The sequence below is a fragment of the Ambystoma mexicanum genome, chromosome 12, assembly GCF_040938575.1.
Source record: "Ambystoma mexicanum isolate Mex_15411 chromosome 12, UKY_AmexF1_1, whole genome shotgun sequence".
NCBI classification, from domain to species: Eukaryota; Metazoa; Chordata; class Amphibia; order Caudata; family Ambystomatidae; genus Ambystoma; species Ambystoma mexicanum.
In genome coordinates, this window is record NC_090936.1 from 966,273,431 (window position 1) to 966,299,317 (window position 25,887).

Here is a 25,887-nt window from a genome sequence, read left to right on the forward strand (position 1 = left end):
CGTGAAAATGTACTCCTAGTTTAAAGGCATTTCATTAAATGTCGGCACATTTTTTAACAAACACACAATGTTATCGGTTCTGATAGTAACTTTACATGTGTGTTTCAATTGATAACGAAAGCAACATAACGCCTCCCTTTACGAAAATCCACTGTTCAGTTTCCAGGCCGCATCAGGTGAGTGAATGCGAGCCATCTCTTGTAGTGAATTATATATGCATTTCTTTTATTATCCATCTCACCCCTTTGTTGTTATATTGGCAAGAGGAGCACTTTTGCAACCTCTGGAAAGGCACGTTTAAGTTTTGAAATGCCACAGGGCAGCCTTGTCATTGTTGGTGTCGTAGAAACTGTAGCTGCCCCAGTCTCATTTACGGTCCAGTTCAGGCTATGGAATGCTCGTAGACGCAGTAACTGCTGTACAGTTACTACACAGACCGTACTCTGTTATAAGTGACTACACATATATTACCTGCGCCACTGTAACGTCAAAACATGCTGTGTCAGAAATGGTAGCAAAATCTGACAACAGTTGTAACATCAGGTTTTGCTATGCTGCAGAAAATGCTACCAATAGCATTTTTTTGACGGTACTTTTGGTAGTATTTTCTGACAGTGTGCTTGGGAGGAGTTTTAGCAATTTTAACTCTATGTTGTACAGGTCAGTATTAACCCTGTGTTGCACAGGCAAAATCTCACTGCATGTAATGTCATTTTTTACTGCCCTGCAAAGCCGCCTGTGAGGAATTTTACTAATTTAACAATATGGTACCTTGGTGCCGTCCTACCGGGGGAATTGGAGCTGTGCTTCAGCAATTTTAACCCTATGTTGCATTATTTATGTAGCAATAGCACAATCTGACTGCAGCTGTAGCACAATCCAACAGGATGTAATGTCATTAAGCAAGGGGCTGCTCCACTATCCCTGCTTGATATTTGTAGTATTCTTAGTTGGATTGTTTGGTCTCGCGCTGCAACGTCTCTTAGAGTGTTTAGTTAGAAATTAACCTAAGGGTTCTAGTCCGTTACTTGAAGGGATTTGTAAGAGACGGTCGCAGTGCGGGGCGCCGGTTGTTATCATAAATAAACATTAATCCTTAAGTACTCACCCCGGCTTGCGTGAATACTTCAATTGGCAACGAGGATTAAGAACGGATTTTCACTCCACTGCAGTTTCACACTTGCCGTAATACTTTCAGAGTATGTTGCAGTGTTCTGCCAGGTCCCATGTCAAAATAGCGATAAGAGTTGTAGAGTTGTAAAGTCAAAGCCTATTGATATTCACAAAGGTGAAGCGCCATGGGAAATGGTAGGTATTGATATCGTTGGGGCCATATGGGAAATTGATAGGAGAGAAAAAGTTCCTGATAGTACTAGTTGATTACTATTCAGGGTGGCTTGAAGTTAAGGCTGTGAGTAAAATTGATAGTCAAGAGATTATGAAGTTCATTATGCAAATATGTAGAAGGGAAGGATTCCCTAAAGTGATAATGAGTGACAATGGAGTTCAATTCAAAAGTAAAGAGATAAGAGAGTTTGCCAAAAGATCAGGAATTGAATGGAGGTTTTCATTATACCATCCTCAAACCAATGGATTAGTGGAGAGATGCAATCGCGTGATTGTAGAGGCTGTAGAATTGGCATTGAGTAATAACTTGTCGGTGGATGAAGTACTCAAAGAGAAAGTGTGGTGCAGTAGGATGACTGTTAAGAGAAGAATGAATGTGTCACCTTTTAAATTGATGAGAGGAAGAGCTCCAAATACTTTACTTAATCCAGATTGGGTTAATCGTAGGAAAGTAGTAGATGATAAGAAATATAAGTTATTCAAGCATCAAAATAAAAATGAGAGGTCTAGTGGTAAACCGGATGTTGGAGAACCCAAATTGAGACTCTCACCAGGAGATTATGTACGGATTAAGTGTGGTCGTAAGGTGAGGAAAGGCGACTCTAAATATAGCAGTCCAATTAAAGTTATACAAGTGTTTAGAAGAGCAGTTAGAGTTGCTGGGGGAGCGGTATGGAATTTGGACAGGGTAAGTAGATGGAGATGGGAGGCAAACAGGAAGAATGCAGAGTCTATGGTAAAGAAAAAAGAGCAAATGATTTGTTTACAGATGAAGTTCTGTTTAGAAGGGAGAATGTAAATGAAATGGAGAGTGATGATAGGGACGTAGCGAGACAAAGTTAAGGAATGGATGTGAATATGCAACAAGGTAACGATGTAGAAAATGTAGTTGGACGTAGTCTTCCACAAAGTTCAAGAGAAGGAAGATTACCATATTGGTCCAGGGATTATGTTATGCCTAAGTAAATGTAAACTTTATGTTTAGTTTTATTTATCATTTTACTTTCTCAAAATGTTCTCTAGGCTACGCATTCATATTTATGAGTAGGTAGGTCGTCAAATGTTACTCAAGGGCATTGGAAAATGGTTGAAAAAAAAAATGTTGGTCCTAGCATTATTTCTTGTTAATTGTACTACGATGTAAGTCATATGGCCATTATGTCTTGTTAATTGTACTACGATGTAAGCCACATGTTTCCATTCAATATTTATGGGGGGGGTGTAGTATTCTTAGTTGGATTGTTTGGTCTCGCGCTGCGACGTCTCTTAGAGTGTTTAGTTAGAAATTAACCTAAGGGTTCTAGTCAGTTACTTGAATGGAATTGTAAGAGACGGTCGCAGTGCGGAGCGCCGGTTGTTATCATAAATAAACATTAATCCTTAAGTACTCACCCCGGCTCGCGTGAATACTTCAATATTCGCTGACTTGAGGTTGCGCGGCTTCCTCCCACTAAAACTATTATGGCACAGGTTGGGAAATAAAAAGTGTCTTCGCTGCTGCCTTGTAATACGCGTTAAGTAGTGGCCACAATACTTCCAGCTTGACTTTCATCAGAGCCCTTCCAAACGTCCTAGTCCCCCACCCCCCTTCTGTTTTGACTGTTCTGTTTGGATGCCTGTTTCTGTCTTTGCTCATAGTTGACAGTAGTATGGTCCTTGCTACACTTGAGGCACATGTCCTTATACCTGCAGTTTGCCGTCAAGGTTGAATTTCCCGTGTGAAATTTCCAACAAGTGGCATTTCTTCAAAACCCCCCATTTTGGCCATCCTCCCCCGTTCTGAAAAGGCCATTTCCCCCTGTCGTTGCTGCCAATTTAGCTCTTCCCCTGGAAGCTTCTGAATGCCCTGTGATATGATGTGACTGTGCTGCTCAAATGTGATTGGCGAAGCAACATCCCCTGGGTACCTTTCCACCATTATTGTCTTCCAGTGTGCTATTGTATGGACATGGGATACATCAGACAAAAACGGGCATATGTGTTGTTACATAGAGGAGCACGACGTAGACTCAATTAACCAACAGGTTGGTGACTTGGGCAGTGCACAAATCATTGCTGCGCACATATTACTACATTAATTTGCCATGGACTGCATGGTGACACACCATGAACCCTGCTTTCCTTATCAAGGTGTGAAGTCACAGTGGGGAGCCATCTGGTGTGTGCTAGGCAGTGGTTGGCTTGTTAAGAAAATGTAAAGACCTTTGATGCTCAGCGGGGCTAAAACCTACTTGCCCCTCCTCCCCACAGACATACTGTATTCCTCTTGCCCTTATCCCAACGATTGCACAGACTCACATTTTGTATTGGAAAACATGCAGATCACTTTATTGGAGTCAACTACTGAGCGGTCGTAGCCTTGCCCCAGTCCTGAGTGGACCTGGTGTAAACGCCTCTCCCCGTGGCCCCTCACCATTCCCGGGCTTCACACAAACTGGTTACCCATCACTTTAGCTTTTATCTCCTTTATTTTTCTGCCAGGACAGTCCCTTCCATGCATCGGTAAAGAGCGTCACCCATGGCCACTGCAGTTGTAAGGAGTCCCAATTGTCCATAAGGGTGTCAGTGCCCATAGAACCCCACCCTAGCTCTTGCAGCCAGTGGGTAAAGCTCACGGCAGCTTCTGCAGAGTGACTCCTCCCTGGCTAGGACCGCCCCTTAACTCTGTCACGCTCTGGGGGTGGCCCCCCATATCCGCTGCTGCCCTCTTACTTTCTGTGATCTCGCTGTGATCTCTTACTTTCATCCTGATCTCTTGAGTGCTGCAAAGATGTCTAGGAGGAAAACATCATGACCTGCATTTCACAAGTACAACCCATCCCAGTCAAAATGTATGGGGTCCTTATCACAAAGCTTTCTGGGCCTTAAAGCCCCAATCCTTCGAGCTGCATACATTTCTCCATGCTCTTATTAAACTCCTAGTATTTTCCGTGGCCACATTGGACCCTGTACCCCTCCACTCTGTCGGATAATCTCAGACCAAAGAATTTTGGTGTCCCCCAACATCTGCCCCAAGATTTTGATGCCCTCCTGCATCAGGCCCAGTAGTCTCACCTTTCCAGGGCATTGAGATAGTTACTCCAAATGTGTACTACCAAGAATTTGGGTGCAGTGACATGGCCAGTTGCATTTGAACTGCCGGTACCAGCGTGTGCCATCTCATGCCGGTGTACCAAACCAAACTAACTCTGTTTCTTATCCCCATATTTCCTCCATTCCTCTGCCATTGCTGTGCTCTTTGCACTGCTCTCGTCACAAAAGCGTGCCTGATTGTAACGGTCTATCGAGAGGCCCCCCTCAACCTGGGGAGTTCCTTCCCTTCCCAATCAAGGTGTCGCACAACAAGGTGTTTAATGGATTCTTTGTCCAGCCCGCTTTGAGACTCATATATCGTGCCACGTGGATCCCTCCCCCTGTGCCACCAATGAGCAAAGAACCTTACATTTTCTATGTATTCATGTGTAGTGGGCGCAGTTGTCAGTGTCTGCTCCTGAGTTGTAGAGAGCAGATGCTGAGGTAACACCATTTTTGTCTGGTCATGAGCTTGAATTGAGACAATTTTGTTGCAGAAGATGGGGTAGTTCTAATGGCCATTAGGAGAAATAAAGACTGTTGGAAGAGGACAGTTGGAAGAGAGAATAGAGATAGAAAAGGAAACCAACTTAAAATGTTGTACCTCTGGCCACCACCGTCAGCTGAAAGCTGTGCAGTATGCAATGTGGGGTTTTCTTTTTACCCCTAGAATCTCCCACATCTTCGCCATCACACCACTGGAAAAATGACTTCCTCGATCTCACTCAATCCTTTGCAGGAAGCCGAAACAAGACAAGATGTGGTTGATCATAAGTGGGGCAGCTGTCACCGCCTTACAATTCAGGGCTGCAACAAACACACTCCACCCACTTTGCGAACAAGCATATCACAGTCCACATGTACTTGTTTCCTCTAGAGGAGCGAATCACTGGCCCAAAGAATTGACTTGGCAATCTGACCAAGGCAGTGTCATTCAACTTTTTAAGTTTGTTTTTTATTGATCTACTTGTAGCCAAAATGGCTTTGTATAACATGACATTTACATAATCCATGTAATTTTATACATAATCAGACATATTAAACATTTTACGTGATAAAATATAAACTCTATTCAAGTCATTTAAAATCTCCCCAATCTTCAGATAAAAAGACACTATAAAATATATGTTTAATATCACCCAATAAAAATGTGCCCCATAAATCAACTATTACATTAAGCTCAATTGCATTACTATAAGATTTTAAAAACGTATGACGCAGCGACAACAAGCTATTGCAGTCACTTAATGAATGTTAAAGACATTCCATTCCATTACATTATTCCAACATAGTCGGCAGTGGCGCCTGTCATAACACAGGCCCAGCCACACACCCTTAGTCTCCAATGCTTCTGAGATGTTGAATTTAATTCATAGATGGGTGCAAAATGTTCTTAAACTCGGATATGCTATAATGTACTTGGGTACAGATGTTCGAGTTGCCCTTACTTGGCAGTAAGACCCAATATCTGCTTTATTCGATAAATTATTCCTGTGTTGGTCATAACTATATGCTTGCAAATTCATTTTTAACCAAGACTTTAGCCCCTGCTTTAAGGGGATTCCGTAAACCCTGCTGACCATTTCCCATGTAAAGCTTTTAAAATTCCAAGATTCATACTGCCGTCTAACTTCAGAAGCACCTGGACATAGAATACTGTGATTGTATCTGAAGTTAATACATAGATTATCAAAGAGCAATACAGATTGGCTTATATGTGCAGACCACACTCCTTTAAGGTCAAACTCCAGAAAAAAATACTCCACAGATATGTTCTGGGGCATCCGCATTAGTTTGCGTAACATCTTGGCTTCGAATGCAACTAATCTCTTAACAAATTTGCGTCCCCATATTGCTACGGCATACAACAGGATAGCTCTCAGTTTCGCCATGTATATAATGTCAAAATCGCTGTTACAGAATATCCCCCATTTCTCCCAATGAAAGTACTAAGGGCATTTAATGCTATGAGGCAGCATTCTTTAGTGCCTGTCCAATGGTCATCCCAAGTTGTCTTCTCGTCAATCACTATGCCAAGATATTTATAGGTAGTGACTTGTTCTAACATCTTATTGTTAAGTTTCCACACAAATTTCTTGGGAGATTTTTTTACAGAAAAGACCATCACTTTACTTTTCTCAATGTTGATGGTTATCCCATTAACACTAGAATAAGCAGCTAGAGTATCAAGCATGCGCTGAAGACCTCCTAGGAGTGTAATCCAAGATCACCAAGTCATCCGTATAAGCCAACCATCCAAGCACCATTATGCTTATCTTTACTGGATTTGCATCGGTGTTAGCAAAGTCTTCTTGCATATCCGCCAGATATAGATTGAATAGGGTGGCCGACACTATGCAGCCTTGCTTCACTTCTCTGCTAGTAGACATCATCCCCGAAAGACTGCCCTTAGCATACAAGCGCAGACGGACATTTCTATCTGAGTATAACATGAGCATTCTCAATAGTCCTTTCGGAATGTTCCAGGAGTTTATAACTTCCACCATAGGCGGTTTCTCATCCCTGTATCAAATGCGGCAGAGAAATCTATACAGGCACAATAGACATTCAGTTCTCTTTTTATCCAGGCATGTTCAATAGCTGATGTTAACATAAATAAATTATGCGTTGTGCTCGATTTCGCTCTAAACCAATTTGATTCGGTGGCAGAATCTTCTTATCCGTTATCCACTCATTCAATTTTCAAAGAAGCACACATGCACAAATGTTAGACGGAATGTCTAACATAGCCAACATTCGGAAGTTGGCAGGATTGTCCCATGCCCCTTTTTTGTGAACTGTCAGAATATGGCTAGTATGCCATGGCTTTGGGATAGTCCCTACCTTCCCAATTTGGGTGAACAACAGATGAAGAGCTGCGGCCCATGTTGCTGGTGCTTTTTTTTAATTCATAGATTACATGTGCCATCGGGACCCACAGCACGAGAATTGTTTAGCTTTTCTATTATCGCTATAATGTCTAGAATTGACGCCTTGCACTCCCATGTAACCACAGGGAGTGAAAAGGTCTCTGCACTTTTTTCGACTCGACCCAGTGTTACTTCTATATGTTGACTGCATTTCTCTTCGGGAATACAATTAATAGGCAAATCTCTCTCTTTTTTTTTTTTTTTTTTTTTTTTTTTAACCACTGCGTAGTATTTGCCATATTCCTGAAGAGTTATAAGAGAGTGCAAGTTGGGCAATATTTTTCCTTTTAACTATCTCACACTCATGTCCATGCTTTTTCAACCAGCTTCTATAATTCTTCTTAATATATTTAAAAAAAATATATATATTCTATTATTTTCAAATACAAACAGAGAACTGGTAATTGTCCCCCAACTCCCCCCACCCTCCCTTCCCCCTTCCGCCCCGGAAGATCTTTTCTTTGTCTATGTTGTTCTTGGAAATGTCTATGACTTAAATATGTCTGATATTCTGATATTGTGCGGGCACCATTGTTCCATGTAGTCTGATTGCAGGTAGTCCAGAACCTCTCCCCATTCCTTTGTGAAGGTTTCTTTTGAACCCTGTATGGTATGTGCAAGCTTTTCCATGGTCGATTGTGACCATACATTCTGTAGCCATGCGTACAGTAGTGGTGGTTCTTGTTTTTTCCAGTTTTGGGCTATTGTCGCCCAAGCAGCTATGAGTAGGCCCATGAAGCTTCCCCATTGTGATTTCTTGAATTTCTTGGCCGACTGGTCTTTCATTCCGCATAGCCACACTCTTTCCCCTAACTGTTCCACATCCAGGAAGATCTTTTTCATTTCCGTCTTTACTTCTGACCAAAAGCCTTTGATCCCCCGGCAGTCCCACCAGATGTGCTTCCACGTGCCCACCTCTGTGCAGCCTCTCCAGCATGTGTTGGGTAGTCTCTCCGGCGTATAATGCCATTGAGTTACGATTTTTAGCCACATTTCCCTTTTTTGCACTGATCGGGTCATTTTTGGAATGCTATTCCACAGATCCACCCACTGCTGTTTAGGAATATCCTCCCCCAATGTCCTCGCCCATTTGACCATGTAGGCCCATTTGACTTCTTCTTGGGAATATATAAAGCAATATAGAGAGGAGACCAGCTTTCTTGACCCCGAGTTGGTTATTAGGTACTTTTCAAATGGAGTGAGGTCCCTTGTGGCTGCCGTTTTGACGTCTGGTGTCGCCAGCCAATGTCTGAGCTGTTCATATTTGTACCTGTCCGCCTCTGTTAGGTTTAGTAGAGCTTTGCACTCTTTGAATGATCTTATTTCTTCGTCTTGAAACATTTCCCCTATTTTTGTGCATCCCGCGGCTTCCCATTTTTCAAAGGCACCTCGTTACATTCCCGGCGGGAATTGGGGGTTCCGGCAGATGGGTGTGAAGGGGCCTTCCACCGTGGTCATGATGCCCCTCCGTGTTTCGTCATCCCAGGTCTCCATGGTGGTTTTCATGATCTCGCTGGTGCGTAGATTAGGGTGCCTATGTTTAGTTTTCCATAGGGTTTCCTCCAATGAGGATCTGGCTACCACCCGATCTTGTCACCCATACTGTTTGTTGGTTGTCTCCCAGCCATTCCCTCAGAACCCATAGTTGTGCTGCCTGAGGGTATTTGCAGAAGTGTGGAAGGGACATTCCCCCCGCCCTGGTCGGAGCTGTGCGGGTTGTTGTGGCGATCCGTGGTGGTTTCCTGCTCCATATATATGTTATGATATGATATGGCATTTATAACGCGCCTTTACACAAGGACAGACAACGATCTTACTAGGCTAAGTGTCATTCAAATCGCGCAAGTGCAGGGAAGGGGGGAGAGGGAAAGTGCGTCGGGGAGGGGAGAGAGGAAAGTGCAGTACAAGGATAGTAGAATAAATAAGATAATAAAACGGCCAACTGGTGGCAGTGGGGGGTAAGTGCAGACATAAGTCCTGGTAGGGGGACTGTAGGGATGCATAAAAACAGTCCATGGGGTTATCACAGAGGCAGTGCAGGTGTGCAGCTGGCAAGGCCTGGGCCCAAGATCAGAAGGGGTGGCCAGTTAACCAGTGCAATTTCAGCCAGGAATTCAGCAGGGGAGAGAGGGAGAGAAAGCGGAGGCAAAGAGGAGGGTTTTGAGGTGCTTCCGGAACCGGAGATGGTTTTCCTCAAGTTTCAGAGAGGCAGGAAGGCTGTTCCAGAGGGAGGCCCCTGCTGAAGAGAGAGATCTACCACCAACTCGTTGCTTGGAGAAGCGACTGACCCTGAGGGAGTTGGAGGCGGATGAGCGAAGGGCTCGAGAAGGAAGATATTTGGGAAGAGAGAGTTGAAGGTAATGCGGCCCCAGGCCCCAGAAGGCCTTGTGGACAATGCAATGGGTTTTGAACTTAATCCTCGCAGCTACTGTAAGCCAGTGCAGGGATTTCAGTCCTGGAGAGATACAATCCCTGGGCTTGAAGCTAAGGTTAAATCTCGCAGTACTGTTCTGGATAAATTGAAGAGGGCGGAGAATAGAGGCAGGCATATTAACATAGAGACTGTTACAATAGTCCAGCCTAGAGAGAACCAGGGCTCTGGAGATGGTGAGCTTCTGGGGGAAGGAGAGGAAAGGAAGAATAGCTCTGAGGAGGTGCAACTGGTAGTGTGACTTCTTAGAGACGTCAGAGATGTGAGGAGAGAAGGAGAGAGTGGAATCGAAAATGACCCTGAGGTTTCCAGCCTTGCAGGTGGGAGCAGGAAGAGGGCCAAGAGAGGCCGGCCAGAGAGCTGCAGGGAAGGAGGGAGTGGGTGTGCCGATGAGTAGAATCTCAGTCTTACTGGCATTAAGGCAGAGGTCATTGGCAGCACACCATTCCTGCATAGCAGAAAGACAGTCGGAGAGGAGGGAAGGAGAGGAGGAGGCTGAGGGAAGCATGAAAATGAGCAGGGTATCATCCGCATAGCACTGGAAATTTTGGCAGAGACGGCGATGCGGTGGGCAAGGAGTGCCAGGTATTGGTTGAACAGCCAGGGAGAGAGGTTGGATCCGTGGGGGATACCACAGTTAGAGAAAAAGGTATCAGAGAGGAAGGACCCAAGTTTGACCTGGGAGGGTCGGTCGGAGAGGAAAGAAGTCAGCCACGCCAGAGCCTGACCAGTGATTCCCAGGTTATCACAGAGACGGTTGAGCAGGATGGCATGGTTAACAGTGTCAAAGGCAGAAGAGAGATCAAGCAGGATGAGGAAACAAGGGGTGTTAGAGTCAAGATTGGAGAGCAGGTCTTCACGGATGTTCAGGAGAGCAGTTTCCGTGCTTCTGGAAGCTCCGAAGCCAGACTGATGGTCATGAAGACAACCAACAGCTTCAGCGTAGAGATTAAGTTGGGAGAGGGCCAGTTTCTCCAGGAGCATACCCAGGAAGGGAGTAATGGAAATTGGGCAATAGTTACCCGGGCAGGAGGGGTCGGCAGAGGGTTTCTTAAGAAGAGGGTGCACAAGGGTGTGCTTCAGGGGGGTTGGGAAGACTCCGGTGATGTAGGAGTGGTTGCAGAAATCAGCCGGGGCAGGAGCCAGGGAGTCGATGTGGTCCTTGATAGTTTTGGAGGAACAGGAGTGAACCGAATATAGGTCGAGATCGCTTTGGACAGTGCTTTAAAGAATGATTTGGGGATCTTAATTGGGAGAGCCTGAAAATAGTATAGCATTCTGGGGAGACTGTTCATTTTTACCGCCTGGATTCTGCCCCACCATGAGACCATCAGGGGACTCCAACGCTCGGGATCCCTCCTTACCCGTTACAGAATTGGGGGGTAGTTCTCAATATACAGTGCGTCTATCTTGTGTGTCAAAGTTATCCCCAGGTACTTGATTCCCTTTTGTGCTATTTTTAGGTCTAGTGTTGCTGCCCCTCCTGCTGTTTCTGTTCTCTCACCTGCCAGGAGTAATATCTCCATATTTTTTTTTCCTGTTAATTTTGAGGCCAGAGATTGCCCCGAATGTCTCCAGTTCTTTAATTGCTATGGTTAATGTCCTCCCCGGGTCCGCTAAGGCCAGCAGCATGTCATCTGCATACGCTATTACTTTATGCTGTGTTCCTGCCATTTCTATCCCCGTTATGCGAACTGACTCCCTGATTTTGATTAGCAGTGGTTCTAGAATTATGGCATAGAGGAGGCGGGAAACGGACATCCCTGCTTGGTGCCCCTTGTTATCTCTACCTTGTCGGTGACCTTGCCATTTATGGCTGTACTGATTGTTGGGGAGTTATAATTGGCTTTTACCATGCTCATAAATTGTTCTCCAAATCCCATACACTTTAGTGCTTTGAATAGTATTGACCACTCTACCCGGTCAAAAGCCTTTTCGGCATCTAGTGAAAGCAGGGCTGCCGGGGAGTGTGTAACGCCTGTCTTTTCTACTATTTGTATTAGTCTTCTCAGATTATCGTGTATTTGTCTCCCTGGTATAAAACCTGATTGGTCAGTGTTAATTAAACTGGGCAGTAGTGGGGATAGCCTTGTTGCCAGAATTTTTGTGTAAATCTTGGAGTCCAAATTAATCAATGCTATGGGGCGGTAGGAGCTGGGGAGGGATGGGTCTTTCCTTGCTTTACGAAATACCAATACTTTAGCTTCATTCATTGACGGGGTCATGTTTCCATTTTCTTTGAAGGAGTTTAAGAGTCTCGTCAAAACAGGGGTGGGTATGTCTGCATATTTTTTATAGAATGGGGCTGTGAAGCCATCCAGGCCGGGTGCCTTGTTATTTGGAAGTCCAGCTATTGCCTTCTTCCTCTTCGCTGATCGGGTTCTCTAATGCTTTTCTGTCTTCTTCTGGGATTTTAGGAATGGGGAGAGATTGTAAGTATGTGTCTTGGTCCGTTCCATTCGGGTGTTCTGTTGCATAAAGTTTTTGATAGAATGCCCTAAAGGCCTTCCCTATATCATGGGTGCACGTTTGATTTTCTCCTTGTGAATTTCGGATATTCATGATGGTCGTTGTCTTTGGTTTTTCGCGTAGCTGTCTCGCCAGATATCTATTTGCCTTGTTGGCTTTTATATAGTATTGTTGTTTAAGGTACTGGAGGGATTTCTCTGCCTCTTTGGTGCGATTCATTTCCAGTTGCCCCTGCACGTGTCTTAGAGCCTTCTTGGGGCTGCTGGAGGAATGGGTCAGTAGCTTCTCTTGTGTGTCCATTATTTTTTTTCTTCGAGTTCCTTTTCCCCAGCTGTGCCTCTGACTGTCGTTAGTGGCGTTCAGTGCTATGAGGTGGCCGCGGATTACTGCTTTGAATGCCTCCCAGACTGTTCCCAATGGGACGTCTCCTGTATCGTTTTGTGCAAAATATTCTGTGATCTTATCCCTTACCACTTCATCCAGTGTCGGGTCTAGGAAAATATCCTGTGGGAGCCTCCAGCGCCATAGCCCCCCATCCCCCTTCCCTGGAGTCTTCACCTCCAGCCATAGCGGGGCATGGTCTGATAATGATATCGAGCCCGTTTCTATTCCTTGAATTTTGCCCATGAGGCCCACCGACATCCAGAAATAGTCTATTCTTGACATTGTATTATACACATGCAAAAAGTACGTGTAGCCTCTCTGTTGGCCCTTGAGTTCCCTCCATACGTCACAAAGTGCCATCTTTTGCTTGAGATGCTTGGAAGGTGCACCTGTTTCTGTTTGTGGATGCCAAGCTATGTTTAGATCTCCCCCCAAAATCGCTTTGCCCTTTGCAAAGCCCTCAAACTTCTCCATCGAGTCTCGAAGGAAACCATCTTGACCCGTGTTAGGTGCATATATCATAGCCAGGGTTAGGCGGCATCCGTCTGTCTTAACGTTGACGAACGCGAACCCCCCCTTCCCTATCCATTAGCCTGTCTGTTAGTACCACGTCCGCTCCCTCTTTTACTACTATCAACACCCCTACCCTTCTATCTTTGGCATTTGATTGCGCCCAGATCTTGTACCCCTTGAGATGTACTTTCTGTTTGTCCTGGGCTTTTATGTGGGTTTCTTGTAGTAGCAGAATGTTTGCCTTTTCCTTTTTCAGCATGGTCTCTACCTTTTTCCTCTTCACAGGGGAGTTCAGGCCCCTTATGCTATATGTCAGGATTCTAAGTTTCCCCATTTTGTCTTAGCCCGTTGTGAATATTTATGATTCTTCTTCCGGAGTCCCCCCCAACTTAGTCCTGAGGAGGGCCCGGGTACCTAAGGATGCTAGGGCGTTGAGCCTATTGCTCCCGGCCCTCAATGAAATCGGTGTGAACTTCACAGGGGTTCCTATACCCCGCATTTTCCTCAGTCCTTCCTGAGTTTCGGTTCCAGGGGCCCTTTGCCGGGCCGTTGATTTGTGCATTCTCCGGATATCCTTACATGATCACTTCTCTACCCGTTTTGCTTCTTCTTTTGCCGTACCTCTCCCAGCCTCTCAGCCTTTTGTGGTACCCTCCACTTGGTTTGTTGCCCCTTCCATCCGCCCCTCTGCTTGCATGTCCATTATGTGTAGCCCTTCGTCGCAAGTGGTCACTCTTCTTTGCTTGTCTTCCCAGGTGAATAGGAGGCCGAACGGGAATGTCCACATGTATCGTATTTCCTTCGCCACTAGTTCCTTTACTAACAGTGCCATATCTCTTCTTTTCTGTAGAGTCACTCGGGCCAGATCTTGATATAGGTGGATATCCGTCCCATTCATCCTAATGTGGTCCAATTGTCGCGCCCTCTTTAAGATTTGTTCTTTTTGCGGGTATGAGGAGAGGGTTGCCAGCACATATCTTGGTCTTTCCCCTGGCGCCCCTGTTCTTTTCGGGCCCACTCTGTGAACCCTGTCGATCCCTATGGTTTCTGCCTCTTGCTCCTCCAGAATGTCTCTGAACACTTCCTGGACCGCACTTTTAAGGTCCTTATCGAGTACCGATTCCGCCATGTTCTTGATTCGGATGTTGGACCTACGGGACCCATTTTCTAGGTCCTCACATTGGACCTCTAGGTTGTGGGTCAGCCTCACCAGGTGTTCAGGTGTCTCGCTGTTTTGCTGTGCTTCTTCTATGTTCTGGACGATTCTCTCAATTGTGTCTGTCCTCTCTACTAGTTTGGCCACATCCATCCTTACTACTTGGACCACCTGCTACATTTCATTTCTCATTGTGGCGAATTGGTCCTGGACCGTGCTCATAAACTTGTCCTGTAACTCCATGAACCATGAGTGCATGTCATCCCTTGATGGGGGTGTTTGGCATGTGTTGGGATGGTTGCGGTCCCCTGGGGGGGTCTTCCTGTGCCCTTCCTCTGGTATGAACCTGGGTATCTGACGACCAGATTTGCGTCTTTTTTGGCTGGCTGTCAGTTCGGAAGTGTAGAGCCCCCCCCTTCCCTTTTGCTTTAGACATGTCCTCCAAGGGGTAGTTCCGCTGCTTGGGGAAAGGGAGGGCGCCTTGTGGTGACTTCCGGGCTGTTTCCTCTGCTTGTTGCACCTTTGGTTTAACACCCGGCGGAGGTAGTGCTGTTCGGGGGCAGTAGTAATTTTTGTGGTGGGGGGGTGCTGACTCTGATGCCCTCCTGCTGTCGGGGGTCCCCGTTGATCGATCTGGAAGGTTGTAGTCGGTTGCCCCCCAATCCGCGAAGGGCTTTATCTGGGGGGGTTCCGTGCTTGTTTTGTGCTCTCCTTTTTCCCTGTCCGCCCTTCCCCCTCTCTATGGCCAGGTTGATGGGTGGCACGGGCCGCCGAGCAGAGTTTTTTACAGGCTGGGTGCCCTCTTCGGTTTAATTACCTCCTGTGTCTTCTTTGCTGTGTGGGGGTGCGCTCACCTTTTGTGCCTCCCGGCGACTGATGGCGAAGTGCGTGTGATCTAGGCCCTGGCGCTCCACTTCCCTTGATGTGGGGCCTCGCGTTAATCTCCGCGGCACTCCCGCCCCTCCGCGGCACTTCTCTCTGGAGGGCTGGCTCTGTGGAGTGGGCGCCCGTCGCTGCCCTGAGGGGAGGCACTCAGCCGCACCCGTGTGCAACCTAGAGTGCTCCGCGTTGCTGGGGCTTCAGTTGTGGCCGCCGGCCTCACACGGCGGGTCCCCTCTCTACTGCGGTGGCCTGCGATGTTCCCTGGAGGGAGAGGGACGGCAGCGCTTCTCTGCTTCTTCACTCCCGCGTCTCTGCTCAGCTGCTCCTGCGCGGACAGCTCTCTTGTCGGGTGCATCGGGTGCTATAATCGTGTTTCGGGTAGGATTTCCCTGTTTTTGTGTGCTCTATCCTTCTTTAATGTGGTTCTTTGCCGCGGCCCAGCTGGAGAGAGACCTATACACGTCTCCCTACCCCGGCGGCCATCTTGGAATACCCTTCTTAATATTTTAAATTCGCATGGGCACCGAAGTTGATATTTCACCAGTTTTGTGCTGGGTGATAGTTCTCTTTATTACCCTACGCATGTTCTTTTTTTCATTATTAATAAACTTATCATGGCCTTTCCGCAGTTGACTCCTTTTTTATTGCATCTTTCTGCTGAAAAATTATAAGCACGTGTTTCTACTAAATGTGTTTGGATATTTTGCATCATCATCGAGAAGTTGTCCATCATCTTTTCGTTGGTATTCTCCCCAGTTGTTCCCTCAGCTATAAATCGATGTAAAAACTCATTAGCTGCACTATTTGCACAGTCAAGATTTTGCAGGTGCCATACCGATTTTGACCCTTGTTTACATATAATTGACCATTGCCATTCTGATCTACTATTGCTGTCATATTTTTAGGAAATACCATTAATATACATAATGGCAGATAGTCACTCTCCTCTCGCCAATGACTACGCTCATATCTTTAATAAATTGTAGCCCACTTGTGTTCGAAAATACATAGTCAAGGGTTGCCGCTGATCTTCCTTCTATACGCGTGAATGCAGTGCCAATATGACTTGGGGTAAATCCATTCAATTTAACTAGCTCATGTACAGCAAGAAGTGTATACCACATCTGCCCTTGTTTATTAGATCTAGTTCTGCTAACATCAGACGATAGTTTCATGTTAATATTATCTTCATTCAGAGGGAGTGCACTGATCTTAGCATTAAAATCTCCCAGATAGACCCCAAAACTTGGACGTTCTCCTTGGTCCCTACCATATTAGGGGGATCATAGATGTTTATTAATATAAGTTTTTCATGATGGAAGATCTTGGTGACTAGTACATTCTGGGTTGACTGTGTGTGCTTCAATATATTCCATGGCGGTTTGACTGTTACCAACAGACCACCTTTAGGTTTACCTTTTGGCCCTTGGGTCGCTACTTGATGAACCGTTCAACGGCCATCTAATTGTACTTCAGCAATGAGCCATGATTCTTGAAGTGCTACTATCATAAATAACTCCAGATTAGCTATCAGACCCTCCTCTTCGAATAAGTGGGAATGCCCTCTGGTATTCCATGTGTACATCATATCAAACATACCATGTCAATGCTGTTCTACTGCGAAAAAGGGTTTATATGTCGTAGGTAGCCAATGCCAGTACCCATCTGGTGAATCTCCTTTGCTGTTCCCAGCTACTTCAATTACTCCTTCAACACTAGTGGTGGAGCTTACTCGCTATACATGGGTACTGAAAGCAAGCGTCCCCAAAAGGCAGTACCCTCCCCAAAATGAGAGGCAATAAGGACACACCCCAGGAGGGAATGAGACCAAGACCAAGTGCGGGTGATGTAAGAGGTTTTTTTTTATATAATCAAAATGGGGCATGCAAAGGACTCTGCAAGCTCCGAGAGCGCTCTGTCTGACAATAGCAAAGACGGCCATATTTATTACAAAACCACGTCACAAATCCTGTAAGCTATAGGGGGCACATAGTCTCAGGGATTGGGTGGCGTCGACTAAACTATAGGTGATACAATGATGAGCCGCTCCAGGATTGGTGGACATGTGCGTGGTGCCAACTTGGGGTGGATGGGTCAGCTGGGCTCGTCGGGATGGAGCTGCCAGGCGTGGTTTGTGTCGATGATTGATGGCTGCACTAACACTTTGCCCTTGTGGCCACACACACACAAACACTCATCCTTTAGACGATTCCAGTTGTCCTGTAAATCCTACAATATGTTACTCTAAGAAATAATAGGAGACCGGAGAAACAACATGCAATGTGAAGCTTCACCAATACATCAGTGCACTATTACTTTTGACCTGCTGACCGGGTGTCATAAGTCTGGGTGTCTGGTCTGAGGGCACAAGGTGAGCTGCTTTGTCGTTCTGTTCTGTTAGATATGGTGAGGAATTACTTTGATATGTTAGTACAGGGTTGAATACCTATCTCCAAGGCCCATTAGCTTGGGGTGAACTGGAGTACTACTGGATCAGCGAGGGCACACCTCTGGCCCCTTGAGGCGGTGGGGTTTAGGACCAGGTTGTAAATAATTAATTTGGCTTACTATGGCGGCCTCAGACATGATGGGGGGTGAATTCTTGAAGCGGGTCCAGCAGAATGAGGGGAGGTGAGGCTGTGCTGCTCATGCACCAGCAAGCCCTGGAGGGAGGAGGGGGAGATGGCCGTGTGGCTTTGCGCGGTTCTCGGTGCCTGGGCTGCACAATATATCATACGAGGGAACGGTTAGTAAAGTTAGTAGCATTAAGATGATTACAAATTTCTATTGTTTATACATTTGTTCACTTCTTCATTCGTAGCTATGAAAGTTTGGCAGTGGCACATACATTACATAACAGTTGAACGCATATTGGTAATTCATAAGGCAACAGATAGATAACACGTGAGGTAGCATCAGGTTGGATTGTGTACTCGGGAGCATTGAAGCAATACATTCATATACAATCGTACATTTGCATTTTCGGTTATACCAACTTAAACGCGTTTCACTATATTACACACAAGTATTCTTAGTAATGCTTTTTCGCCTTCCTTTGTACACTAGCAGCAATCATTAGTTAGCATCAGGTGGGGCTCCATCTAGCCCTTTCATTAAGTCTTCAAGGCACATGGTATTTTGCAATGGACTAAGGTCACTCTTGCTTTATCAAAGTTATAAGCTTCATCCCTTCCCAACACCGTATTATAAACAACTCTGTGAATCGGTGAGTTTTGGTATGTAGTCAACACCTCATCTGGGGGATGTGGCAGGGGTTCATGCAGGAAGGTTATTGACACCATATATTTTCAAATGTTAGGGGTTAGATGCCAGGTCGAGGCCTGTTCAATCGGTATGGTTCCTGTTATTTTCCAGACTTGAACCACGAGTCAGGTCACTTCGGGGACAGTGATGTACTGTGGAAAGAAAATGATACAGTGTTTGTTCTGATACTCGTTCGTGTCTGGTTGCTCATGAGAACGGACCTTCAGCGGATCTACCATGGGGTGGAGGCGCAGGGGGAGTGCATGGCTCCTTGCGCGCAGTGCTTTCGCAGGCAGGCTGTTTCAATGGGGTTCTTGGTCGTTTGTATCTAAAATGGAGTATTGGAGCTTTCAGAATGGTGTCCATAGTATATTACAGTACAAGCCGATCGGCCCTATGTGTCGATCAGCAGCCACCCCGCCACCTGAGCACAGGTGCATGGGGGGCCGCTGACGAGCCACGAACCTCACGGAGGTGGGGCATGTCGGGGAGGGGGTCCCATAGACCTGTCCTCCCATACAGTACTCACATGAGCCTCAGTGGACCTAGCTATCTTAGCCTGCACTCCCTGACTGTGCAATCCTTCATTTGATGCTGAGTGAGCTTTGATTGTGCCACCCCTCACCAGTAATTGCTGGCGATTTGTTTGTGAACGGAATCTCTACTACAGAGGCACTATAGCCCAAACGCAATATATCTGTCTCATAGCCAATTATATAGTTTAGAGTAGATTCAGATTCAAATATATTTGTTTTGTATTTATTTACAATTTCTACCTTGTTGACTCAGTGAATATCATTTGTGGTGATCGTTCTAAGGGGAACAATGGAAAGAAAAATACATGTCGCTGCTTTCTGGTTCAACGGCAGTTGGTGATTCTCATTATAGATTTGTTGAAGTTGCAGGGCTTTCATATCACATCAATTAGCTGTCGGTGTGTGTCTCTTGGGAGAGACTAACCTCACTCCATCACTACTATTTCGATGTCCCCATAGATCAGGGATGGTAGGTTGGGTTCGTGGAGCCGCTGCAGCCTGCAAAGACTTGCTTCCTGCATTTGTGGGCTTGTTATGCTGTTTCTGTTTGTCCTGATCTACTGATGGTGCTCTTACATTGGGTGGAGTGCGTACTACTAATTGCTCCAGGGCTGCAGGCTGAATGGCTGGCTCAGACACTGCTTCAGCCAGGATGTTAGACGTAGTCTCCACCACTACACAATTATTGGCTCTCACATGTTGCTTGAATTTTTGCACTGTGGGCCGTCTGTATTTCCGTAGTTGCATTTCATTGGAGTACATAAATGCATGATGTATTGGGGCTGTTGTGCGCTTCAATTTTCTCTCTCCATTTACCCTTTGCTGCACCACTGGCTTACCTTTTTTACACATTTTGGGAGTTTCTGCTGCTAGTTTCTCTATTCCGTTAAGTGACGACATACTTGTCCATCATTACATACTGCTATGTTTTTCCTCCTAAAACACCTGTGTATTAGCATTGATTGTACATCGATTTTGGTTTAGAAATGATCGCATTTGGTTGCTAGCATGGTCAACAAATTTTCGAGCGTGTTAAACATGTCCTCGGAAGACATACTACAATCATTCACACTTTCATTTTTTTTTTTAAACTTGTCTTTATTGCATTTTCACATATGAACTCCACAACAAACGGTTGTAACATCCCCCAACTGCCCCCTCCCTCCCCTGGGGGCATGATCGTCCATCTCTTCGGGGATCTCTTTATGCGCTAAATATATCCGATACTTTAATGTTATGTGGACACCATTGTTCCATAAAGTCTGATTGAAGGTATTCTTGAACCCCTCCCCATTCCTTTATAAACATGTCCCTTGTACCTTGAATTGTGTGGGTGACTTTTTCCATCGTCATTTGGGCCCATACTCTGTGGAGCCACGTGAAAGTCAGAGGGGTATCTTTCTTTTTCCAATTTTGGGCAATCGTTGTCCATGCCGCAATGAGCTGTCCCATAAAACTTCTCCATTGTGACCTTTTGTATTTCCTCGCTATATCGTCTCTCATTCCCACCATCCATACTCCCTCCCCCATTTGTTCGGCCTCTGGGAACATCGTCTCCCTCTTTCCCCTCACGTCTTCCCAGAAGGGTTTTACCATTTTACATTCCCACCAAATGTGTTTCCATGTTCCCACATCTTCGCAGCCTCTCCAGCATCGATTTGACATTTTGGGGAACATTGCTTGCACTCTCTATTGGGTATAGTGCCATTGTGTTGCCACTTTGATCCACATCTCCCTTGTTTGTGCTGAGCGCTTCATTTTGGGAATCAAGTTCCATAGATCCTCCCACTGTTTTTTGGTCGGTTCCTTCCCCAGTGTTCTTCTCCACTTAATCATATATGACCATTTAATTTCTTCTCCTTGCGTATTTATAAACGAGTACAGCGTCGATATCTAATTTTTTGCCCCTGTATTGGAGATGACATATTTCTCAAACGTCGTGAGGTTTCTTGTTGCTGCTGCCATTATTTCTGGTGATTTTAGCCAGTGCTTGAGCTGCTCGTATCTGTATTTATCTAGTTTCGAAAGTGATGCGCATGGATAGCAGGACTCGAGTGGTCCAATTTCATTGCCCACAAACATTTCCCCTATTTTCGTGATCACCTATCATATGCCCTTTGCTCCATCCCCGGGGGGAATTGAGGATTCCGACAAATCGGCGTGAAGGGGCCCATTGAAGTAGTCATAATGCCTTTACATGTTTGGCTGTCCCACGCTTCCATTGTTGTTTTCAATATCTCACTTATTTCTATGTTGGGGTGTCTGTGGTGTCTCTGTTTCCAGAGTAGTTCCACCAATGGCATTCTCACTATTGCCCTGTCTTGCCTAGCCCAGATCTGCTGCGGGTTCTCCCCCATCTACTCCCGCAGCACTTTCAGTTGCGCTGCGTGGTAGTATTTATTAAAGTGGGGGAGAGCCATCCCCCTTCCCTAGTTGGTGCTGTTAGGACCGTTCTAGTAATTCTCGGAGTCTTCCCTTTCCATATAAAAGATGAGATGGCCTTGGTTAGTGTTTTGAAAAAGGTGTTGGGGATACCCACGGTCAGGGCCTGGAAGTAATATAGGAGCTTTGGGAGGATGGTCATCTTGACCGACTGGATCCTGCCCCACCAAGAGATCATCATAGGGTTCCATCTGGCCAACTCTTTGCATATGCTTGAGAGCAGATGCGGGTAGTTTTCCCCGTACAGTTTGTCTACCTTGTGTGATATGGTTATCTCCAGATATGTTATGCCCTCTGTTGCTATCTTTAGGTCCAATAGTTTGGCTTCTTGTTCTATTTTCCCCCTATCTCCCGCCAATATTAGAATTTCTGATTTTTTTTTCCTGTTGATCTTTAGGCCTGATATAGCCCCGTAGTCCTTCAACTCCCTCACCACCACCGCTAGAGCTTTCTCTGGGTCTTCTATGGCTATTAACATGTCATCCGCATATGCAATGACTTTGTGTTGAAGTCCTGCCATTTCGATCCCCCTAATGTGGATGGATTCCCTAATTTTCACTAACGGGGGTTCCAGAAAGATTGCATACAGTAAAGGGGAGAGCGGGCACCCTTGTTTAGTCCCCCTTGTGATATTTACTCTTTCTGTTACCTCCCCATTGATGGCTATTCTACTTGTTGAGGAGTTATAGATCGCTTTTACTCTTGCCAGATATTGATCCCCAAATCCCATACGTTTTAAAACCTTAAACAGCATCGACCATTCCACCCTATCAAAGGCCTTTACGGCATCTACCAAGAGTAGTATCGCCAGGGTGTGGGTTATGCCTATCTTTTCCACTAGGTGGATGAGTCGCCTGAGGTTGTCATGGGTTTGTCTGCCCGGGATAAATCCCGACTGATATATGCTGATTAATTTTGGGAGAATCAGGGATAGTCTAGCGGCCAGGATTTTTGTGTGAATCTTTGCATCTAGATTGATAAGGGAGATTGGCCTATACGAGGCAGGGTTAGTAGGGTCTTTCCCATTTTTGTGGTAGACTAGCACTTTCGATTAATTCATTGTGGGGGTCACATTGCCACTTTCTTTGAACAAGTTTAGGAGCCTAGTTAGAACCGGGATTAGCTAATCCGCATATTTTTTATAGAACAGGGCCGTGAAGCCATCTGGACCCGGTGCTTTATTCATTGGGAGATCCAATATTGCTCTCTTGACTTCTTATTCTTTTATCGGGCTCTCCAGGGCCTGCCTATCTTCATCTGATATTTGAGGTATTGGGAGGGGGTCCAAATAAGCGTCCTGTGCTACTTCCTCCGGGAGATCTGAGGTATATAGCTTCTGATAAAATTCCCTGAATGCCTCCCCCATTTCTTGTGTGCGCGATAGAAATTCCCCTTTAGTGTTTTGTATGTTCTTGATTGTAGCGTCTTTCTGTTTTGCGCGGAGTTGTCCGGCTAGGAGTCTATCTGCTTTATTTGCTTTTATGTAATATCTTTGCCTTAGATAGAGAAGTTTCCTCTCTGCTCCCTTTGTGCGCAGCATGTCTGGTTGGCCCTGCGTATGTCTCAATGTTTTCTTTAACGCTCTAGTGCGGTGGGACAATATTTTCTCCTGTATTTCTGCTATTGATGTCTTTAATTGCTTTTCCCATTGGTACCTCTGTTTCTCCTTCGATATTTCCCCCGAATGACTGCTTTTAACGCTTCCCAGACTGTGCTTAGGGGCACTTCCCCTGTATCATTAAGGGTAAAGTATTTGTCATGATCTCTGCTTCCAAAAGGTCAGGGTTTTCCCAACTCCCTTGGAAGCAGATCCATAACCCAGGTTCCGAGGGCCAACCAGTCCCAATTGGGACCTTTTGGACCCAGTCCTGGCGCCAGTGGCACCAGGCTCATAAATGTGCCCAGTCCCAGCGCTGGAAGCGCCGGGCTCATAATGCTTGGGTGGACTTACCTGCAGCAGACCATGCTGCTTACTTGCCTGCCAGGTTAGCATTCCGGCATCTGAAAGACAAAGGCTTACCTACTCTTCGTGCGCTCCGGAGGTCTTCACACAGCATTCCGGCATCTGAAAGACAAAAGCTTACCGACTCTTCGCACGCTCCGGAGGCCTTCGGCGCTGCATCCTGCATCTGAAAGACAAAACAAGGTGCGTTTAAAGACATTGGGGAACTTTAATACTCACGTGCCATTACTCCTTTCCACATCAACCCCAGTGGGTATTCCGGCACCCTGCAGCCGCTCCGAACTCGTACCTGCAAAATAAAAGACAGTTAGAGCGCATCGTGAAGCAGGCAACAAGCGCTTACTTACGTGCTTCCAGGCGCTTCTATTCATCACACGGGCTCCATCTTCAACTCACTTCAGCCCGTCATCCGCCATCGCCGGAACCTGCAAAACAAGAGACATCATTGCTAAAGACTTTAAAGACGATAGAATTACTCGAAACTTACCGTTCGTGCAGTAAACGACGGACAGCAGTCCTCTGAAGTCAAGAGGCCTGCGCTACCGATCCAGTGAAGAAACTGGTTACAGCACCCTGCCCCGAGGCAGATGGAGAGCTCGGCATTCACTTACCTAAGGTGAGAGCGTTAACCTTTGGGGGTCTACAGGAGAGCAAAGAAGGGAAGAGATAGGGACACCCCAATAACCCCAGTTCATTAATCCCATATTTTCTGTCGGCAGACATCTTACTCTTGAAGTCAGGCATACAGTGCACAGAGGTCCAGCCCAAAGAGCCAACCGGGTGCCACACATCACCTTTGAAGATACGGTAGTCGCCCAGTCAAGACCGGCGCCTCTGCGAGAATCAGGTGAGCGTTACAGTATTCTTCAATCATTTCCCTTATGGTTTCCCCTGCTAACGGGTCTTGGATTACATCTTGGGGTAGTCTCCACTTCCAGAGCCCATTTGATTTCCCTGGGAAGTCCAGCTCATCCCACAGAGGGGCATGGTCCGTGAGTGCTATTGCTCCCAGTTCCATATCCTGAATCCTTCCCATGAGCCCCACAGAGACCCAGAAGTAGTCGATCCTAGACATAGAGTTGTGAACGGGAGAGAAGTATGTGTACCCTCTTTTTTCCCCCCTTCAGTTCCCTCCACACATCATTTAAGGCCATGTGATCAATCTGTTGTTTGAGGCGCTTTGAGGGTGCCCCTTGGCCTTACACCTTCCCTGTGCTCCTATCTAATTGTGGGTTCCACCCCACATTAAGATCCCCACCCAGGATCACTTCCCCCCCCTTTGCAAAGTCTTCTAGTCTCCCCAGAAGATCCTTAATGAAGCCATCCTGCCCCATAGTTGGTGCGTATACTGATGCTAGGGTAATGCGGTGTCCTTCTAGCACCACATTTGCAAAGTCGTACCTCCCTTCTCTATGCGTGAGTATATCTTCCAGTTTGGCGTCTTTCCCCCTTCCCTTATCGCTATAGGCACCCCCGCCCTTTTTTCGGTAGAGGTAGCTTGCGCCCATATCTTGTATCCTCTTATGCGAGTTTTCTGCTTATCCTTCATTCTGATATGAGTCTCTTGGAGCATAAGTACATCCGCTCTTTCCCTTTTGAGCTGTGTCTCTAATTTTTCCCGTTTCATGGGGTGGTTCATGCCCCTGATGTTAAATGTCAAGATTCGTATCTTCTCCATATTGTTATGTATGTGTCCATTGTGTTCCAGTCCCCGACCATGCTAATATCGCATGTTTCATGCCCCATCCTCCCCTTCCCTCAAACATACCCCCCAACTAATAACCAGAAACCAACCAACTCGCCCCCGAGTAGGGCGAGGGTTCCTATTGATGCTAGGGCGTTGCGCCCTTCGCTCCCTGCCCTCCTTACCCTCGGGGGATTTTTTTGTGGGGGATCCTAAACCCCACATTTTCCTCTGTCCTTACCAGATTCCAAGACGGAAGGTCTATTCCCGGGCCGCCATCTCAATGTTTGTAGCAGATCTTTCCATTCTTCCCGCCCTCCGCGGGATCCCCATTTAGTTGTCGCTTTTCGCGTGTCTTTGTCGTTCCCCTCTCGTGGTTCTTTCATGAGAATTTCTTGCCGCCTTCCCCTCCTGTTTTCGACCTCCTCTGCTTGATCGTTTCCCAGCCTTTCGGTTGTCTCGCGTGTTCTGTCCTTCGTTTGGTCACTTCCGCTCCCTCTTCCCCTTCCTGGATGCCCATTATATTAAGGCCTTCTTCCCAAGTGGTAGCTCTTCTCTGTTTCCCCTCCCATGAGAACATAAGCCCAAATGGGAAGGTCCATTTGTAGCGGATTTCTTTCGCTACCAGTGCCTTGATGAGCGGGGCCATAGCCCTTCTTTTTTGCAGGGTCACCAGAGCTAAGTCCTGATATAATTGGATTTCTTGCCCATTCATTCTAATGTGCTCCATTTCCCTCGCTCTCCTTAGTATCTGTTCTTTTTGTGGATATGAAGAGAGTGCTACCAGGATATCCCGTGGTCTTTCTCCCGGCGC

General features: G+C 46.2%; 1 protein-coding gene across 1 annotated transcript in view; it reads left to right on the plus strand.

Annotated features, from left to right (window-relative positions):
* The first annotated feature begins 119 nt into the window (after positions 1-119).
* The window catches only part of LOC138514145 (zinc finger protein 91-like), a 266,103-nt gene continuing 240,335 nt past the window's right edge, over positions 120-25,887 (plus strand). The window contains exon 1 of the mRNA XM_069629446.1: positions 120-176. The gene's annotated coding sequence lies outside the window, so the exon portion shown is untranslated. The remainder of the gene's footprint in view (positions 177-25,887) is intronic.